Source organism: Natrix helvetica (assembly GCF_964273705.1).
Source record: "Natrix helvetica genome assembly, chromosome: 6".
Lineage (NCBI taxonomy): Eukaryota > Metazoa > Chordata > Lepidosauria > Squamata > Natricidae > Natrix > Natrix helvetica.
The window spans coordinates 75057591-75064389 of NC_138553.1; the positions used below are offsets into that span (position 1 = coordinate 75057591).

At 41.6% G+C, this 6799-nt stretch overlaps 1 long non-coding RNA gene across 1 annotated transcript; it reads left to right on the plus strand.

Annotated features, from left to right (window-relative positions):
- Positions 1-383: 383 nt before the first annotated feature.
- Positions 384-4989, plus strand: LOC309394930. The gene is made up of 5 exons (XR_014175831.1): positions 384-515; positions 1373-1455; positions 2070-2193; positions 2430-2560; positions 3962-4989. It is a non-coding gene; the product is annotated as an uncharacterized lncRNA (long non-coding RNA).
- Positions 4990-6799: the final 1810 nt, after the last annotated feature.

A 6799-nucleotide genomic window follows, 5' to 3' on the forward strand; every position in this document is an offset into this window, starting at 1 on the left:
AATTCTATGGAAGTAAAGGATGTATGTTTGTGTTTTTATTTTTATAGTTGGAATGTACATTGAAGACAGCATTTAATTTCGTTGTACCAGGTGCAGTGACAATAAAGTAAACTAAACTGTCCCAACTGCCAAATAGAGCACGTTTCTCAACCTTAGCCATTTGAAGATGGACGCACTTCAACTCCCAGAATTCCTCAGCCAGTACCAGGGGGTCCTCCCTCCACAGGTCTTTCCATGGTTTAGCTGTCCTTAATGCTTGCCTGTATGAGCAGTCTGCAGTCTGACTTTTAAGACTTGGCTGTCCTCCACAGGCAGTGAGAAGGACAGCTAAAGCCGGCAAAGACCCATTTCCCTCCATTTTGTGGCCCAAGTCGCTTTTTTGAGGTGATTCTTTTTTCCCCTCCATTTCAAGGAGGGGGGAAAACGCTTTTTTTTTCTTTTGGCTTCAGCTCCTCTCCTCTTCAGCCTGGAGTCAAGGAAGGTTTCTCAAAGGGGGAGAGGATGGAGGGGTGGAGGTGAGTTTTACCACCTAATTGGGAGGGGGGAGGGGAGAGAAAAAGCCCCACTCTGTTATTTTGCGATCGTTACAGAGGTCCTCAGAGGTTATCTAGTCTAGCCCCTGCCACACTGACTGGACCTTTGATCTGCTTGTGTGCAGTTTTAAGGTTATTCTGTGTGCTCAGTTGTCATGGAAGTATTAGAGGGCCTGGCCTTCATCTTTCACCTCCCATTTCCCCCCTTCTTTTAGTCAACAGTCTTTGCCTGAGGATCTTTTTCTTTGCTTGTCACCCTCCATATTGAGAAGGGCGCAGGCTGTGGGAAATCTGAGGGTGCACCCCGGGCGTCTATCCACAGCTAGATCAAAGATTTTATGGCATAATGCAAAACGTCACAAAACATTTCCCTATATAGCACTGTGGACACTATATGGGGTCACTAGCTGGATACCCGTGCTCCACTTCAAAACTATGTGCTGGGCCTTGATAAATCGACAGCTTGAAAATTAATGAATAGTTAACATCGACCTCTCCCCTTCTCTTCCTCAGGCTTATCCCATTGATTCTCTCCTTTCTTCAGGCTTGCCCCATTGATCCTCTCCTATCCCCTTCTCTCCCCCAGGCTTGCCCCATTGATTCTCTCCTCTCCCCTTCTTTCCCTCAGGCTTACCCCATTGATTCTCTCCTCTCCCTCAGGCTTGCCCCATTGATCCCCTCCTATCCCCTTCTCTCCCTCAGTCTAACTCCTTAGCATCAGAGTGTTTTTCAGGTGGGGAGGGGGAGTAGAACATGTAACTCCTTAGCATCAGAGCATGTTAATAATAGTATAAGAAATACTAATGATCTGATGGTCATTTCAAAAAATCCTTTTTTAGTGAGCACCTAAAAGCCAAGAGGAACCTACGTGTCAAATTTCAAATTTGTGGGCTTTACGGTTTTGGAGATTTCGTGATGAGGTGTGAGTGGCATTTCACTTTTATATATATAGATTCAACAGGGCTGTCTTTAAATGTGTGCCCAGCTTTTGAAGGGAAGACAATCCATTAGGAGCTCCCTCCTTGTTGAAGGTGGTGCTGAGGATCATGGAAGGAAACCCACCCTTAAAGATGAGCCCATAGATCACAGGGCATCTCTTAGACCTTTAAAATTAAGATTTAAGAAATTCCTTTGTGGTAGTAATAATTATGTAATGCTAAATACTAAAAGTAAAAGTTATTTACTTGAACTTAAATAATCAAACACTTAAATATAGTGGTGTTAGAGAAGATATTAGTATTAAGGTTAACACCACCCTTAAGAATATAATGTAGGTATGGTTTTGTTCTTGAAAGATTTACTGATTGTCTATTTTACTGTGGCTTTCTGAAGTACCCAATGACTCATTCCAGCATTGGTTCCTGTATGAAAAACTTGCTAGCTGTTGTAATAGAAATAGCAAAACTAAATTTATTAAAAAGTAAGGCTATGTAGAACAAGCAAAAGGCCAGGTATTTTAATTAGTTTTAAACAAGTTTGATGATTCAAGTAAAAACCTAAGGGGGCTAATTTCACTCTTGTCTTGATATTTTACAGAATAAATATTTTAGATGAGCAGATGGACAAACTCAGAACGAAGAATCAAAGCCTCATTTGTAAAATTCAAGAACAAGTTGTGGAGAAGGCGGAACTCCTGAGAGAAAATAATCTTAAAGAACAGGTGAGAAATATTTAGATAGCAATCCTGACTTATTCTTTCGAATTAAAATTTAATTATTAGAATCTTGACACCAGATATAAACAAGATACTGAATAAAAGGAATAATATAATAATAATAAATTTTATTTGTTAGCCGCACCCTCTCCAGAAGGACTTTATTACTATTAAGATCTTAGTTATAGTTGGTGATTCAAGTAAAAAAAGAGTAATTTCTGTCTTGTTTTCATAATTTACAGAAAATAGTAATTTCAAAGTTGTCAGAAATAGAAGAGTTTCAAATGAAGAACGAAAAGCCTAAGTTTTAACATCTTGAAATAATTGAAGAAAAAGAGGTGTTCTGCAAAGATTTCAAAGAAAGACTGAGCAGGTGAGAAACTTTTAGATAGCAACCCTGACTTTCTTTTCCAGAATTTCATATTAAATTAGCTCCATCCCTGAGGAGCTTCATAGGAAATTTTTATAACCAAATCATTTATATGCAGGAGATCCATGGTTGTACCCCATTAAGTAGTGTAGAAATTCCATGGGGGACTATGGATTTCACATAGGGTAAGAAGAATGTCTCCCACATCTTGATTTTGGCTCATCTCTCTGCTTTCGTTAAAGAATCATAAATTTCCCATGTCATTTATAGAATGTTGAAAAGTAGCTTAGGTTTTCTGGGATGCTGTCAGTTAGAAAACAAATACGAAATCATTGAGAGATAGTCCGTTTCTGAACACCAGGTTGCTCATTCTTGTTCATGAGTTTTCACTTTCCTTCCCTATTTCAATTAAATATTTGATATTTGTTTTCCAACTAACAGCATTCCAGGAATTCTAAGCTACTTTTCAATATCCTATAAATGACATTGGAAATGGTTCCTTCATGGCTAGTCTCTCTTTAGGGACCTGCAGCCTAGGACTACTGACCACTGAACAGCAGCTACACAGCTTTCTTCTCTTCTAGTTCTTGTTCTCTTCTCCCTTTGGAAACATTTCTGGTCCTAGGTTCAGCAGAGTTCCAGCTGGAGCTGTGGATGTCTTGGATTCCCATTGGAAGGAGAGAGATCTTAACAGATTTAGGGCTGCCTAGAATTATCTGTGATGTTTTGAATTGGGCCATGAAGCAGCACTCAGGGAGGATCTTTTAAGCTGGACATAGAATATGAAGGCAATCGTGCACAAGAAGTAAAAAAAAATGGAGACGAACTTAGATCACTCTTGGTTTTCTTTTGTTAGCTTACATTCTACTGTACTATTAGATATATAAGACTCTTCTTCCTGTGTCATTTAAAGGGCTTTAAAAAGAAGCCACACTGCAAGCTTTGCTTGCTTATCTACTCAGTGACCTTCCTGGTTGAGCCAAGAGGCTGGAGACGGGCACAAGCCCCTTGCCATCCTCTCTCTAAGGGATAAGGCCAGGCTCTGCTCTTCCCATGTGAAATTGGAGTGAATCATCTCTAGACCAGAATAAGCTTTCCTCCCAAGACCTTTACCTAGAATATGACTTTCTGGGCTGGCTTGCTGACTCTGCAGTAAAAACAGCTACTATTTGGGTCCCAGCAGAGAAAGCCTTCCGTTTCTTCCATTGAGAGATTAAACTGAAATAAAAGTTTGCAAGGAGGAAAAGGGATCAGCTGGTAAGAAGAAGCACTGCTGATTTCTTTCTTTATTTTTCCTTAGTAATTCTTTCATTAGACATGAAAAGGCCTTTTTCTTTGTATAATTACAGAGCTGATTTTTTTTTTAAAAAATAACACTTTTATCATCTCTATTCCATCTGTCAGGGGAGTCTGTGGAATCGCAGAATCTTTGATCCTTTCTCCAGCCTGGAGAGAGGATAGTCCAGCCAGCAACATTTGAAGAAAGCAGGTGAGTTCCAGGCACCACGTTCATTCCTGTCCAAAGCTGCTACATGGCTTAAGAAGAGAGACAGACGTGTGACAAAAAAGCAGCATCAATCATATACTCGATAGATGAAAAACCCAAATTTGCAGAAACTCAAGCATCTTGTAATCCAACTCTCCACACCACCAACCTGCTGCAGCATAATAAAACTGACCAGTGTTTGCATCTGTTCCACAACACACGTAGCCTCGGCGCCATCTTCGAACATCAACGTTGCAGTTCAATAGCAGAAAGATCCATTCTTGAAGTGATGAAGATAATCCAAGAATTTAAAAGCCTAAATATCAGGATTTATTCTATTTTAAGGTCAGAAGAGTAGAACAGAGCAATTACAACATTTACATGTGATAATTGAAAGTTGTAGCTGGGACAAATGAAGGGATTTGAGATAGAGTGAAAGTCCTTTTCATCCATTGTTCATCTTTGGCTAAACAGCAGTGGGAGTCAAGATGTCACAGCTTCTCTACTGTTAGGTCACCTGCCTGGGGGAAAAGGGTGAGACAAACACACTTTTAATGTTTCCAAAAGAAAGTTACCTTCATTAATGAAACCATCCTCATTTTCAGTCAGTCCAATTTCCAGTGGAAATTGTGGAAATGCCTGCTGGGTTTTAGTAAGTTGAAAGAGACAACGAAGAAGCCCATTGTATTGTTGCCAAAGTGTCTGGCAGAATCATTCTCCATCTTCCCTTGGACCCATCAATGCAAGTAATAGCAGCAAGACATCCCATCCAGGGATTCCCTAGTCCACCATCAAACAGAACGAAAGGAGAAATAACACTCTGCTCTTTTCTCCCTAGAGAGTTTCTATGGTGTTGGGGGCCCAAAAACAGTGGGGGACCCAAAATTTCCAATCTTGTTTTCATTTTCCTATATACATTGATCCTAGTTTTATGGTCCTACAGTAGTGTAGCTGATTCCAGGCATATGAGAAGCATTGCCAGCCGTGTTCCTCAAAGTCCTGTGGAGCAAAAAAGCATGAGCATGAGCCAAAGGCAGCCTCCAGCAATTTCTTCTCTCCCCAAAACAAAAAAAACAGGTGATGACTTGTGGAACGTTTTCCCAGCCATTCCAATACCAGAAAGGAAGTCTCAGAAATGTTGCTGAAGTTGATACCTCTGAAATATTCTCCTCTCCAATTTTCATGGAGGACAACCACATGAACCCTAAGATGTCCAGTAGACGAGATTCAATATGTGGACCCTTGGCTGGTGGAACTTTTCTGAGAGATCAGAGAAAGAAAAGGCTGACCTGATGTAATAAATGGCAAGCAATGCAGCTAGTCCTGCTGTGAATCTGCTTGAGTTGTTTTATTCCATTAGAGCTTTGTAGGGAACCAGAGTTGAGAGAAGCAGAAAAGGGAAAGTCAGCCAGGCTGCTCCAGCACTCCCCTTCCTCTTTTTCCCAGCCCCTTTTGAATTGCTCATCTGCTATAGCTTCCCTGTCAGTACAAAGGGAAGTTAGCCCCAGGTTAAGGAGCCTTTGCACAGGCCACATTTTGACAGTTTGCTTCCTACTCTCAGGAATCTCATGGTCAAAACCCATGTGCAATTTTAGGGTATGTTCATTAGGACTTTAAAGCCACCCTCTCCCTGCCGCTACTCCTTTGCTTCCTACTCTCAGGAATCTCATGGTCAAAACCCATGTGCAATTTTAGGGTATGTTCATTAGGACTTTAAAGCCACCCTCTCCCTGCCGCTACTCCCAGCTTCTTAAATCCCAGGCACTTTGGAGGGAGGATGCTTTGGGATTGCATTTCAAGCAAAGGACCCTATAAATACTTTTGGTCTCATCTGCAATTGTGGCCATGGAGCATTACAGTTAAAGAGACCTCTTCAAGAAGAGGTCCTTGCATGAAGGGAGACCTCTCTTGTGACTAGCCAAATTCCCAGATGCCTGATACCTGTCCTCAAGAGCAATCCCCCACTTAGATTATTCCCATATATTGGAACATTTCACTGGAGTTCTAACACTGGATTCAGTGAATGTTTCTATAGGCCCAATTTTCCTGCAAGCTCCCCCATGGGCTTTGATGCCCTTACTTTGAAAATAAAAATTAAATGCTCTGTTGTTGACTGCTGAAGAAGACTTCAGAGCATGAGCCAAAGGCAGCCTCCAGCAATTTCTTCTCTCCCCAAAACAAAAAAACAGGTGATGACTTGTGGAACGTTTTCCCAGCCGTTCTAATACCAGAAAGGAAGTCTCAGAAATGTTGCTGAAGTTGATACCTCTGAAACATTCTCCTCTCCAATTTTCATGGAGGACAACCACATGAACCCTAAGATGTCCAGTAGACGAGATTCAACATGTGGACCCTTGGCTGGTGGAACTTTCCTGAGAGATCAGAGAAAGAAAAGGCTGACCTGATGTCATAAATGGCAAACAATGCAGCTAGTCCTGCTGTTAATCTACTTGAGTTGTTTTTTTCCATTAGAGCTCTGTAGGGAACCAGAGTTGAGAGAAGCAGAAAAGGGAAAGTCAGCCAGGCTGCTCCAGTACTCCCCTTCCTCTTTTTCCCAGCCCCTTTTGAATTGCTCATCTGCTATAGCTTCCCTGTCAGTACAAAGGGAAGTTAGCCCCAGGTTAAGGAGCCTTTGCACAGGCCACATTTTGACAGTCCAGGGGCGGCTCTCCCCCCCACCCCCACTACTCCTGTGTCTGTCCTGCTTTAGTTGCCTTCAATTGCCACCTGCCTCCCTCTTACCACAGCAAGACTGT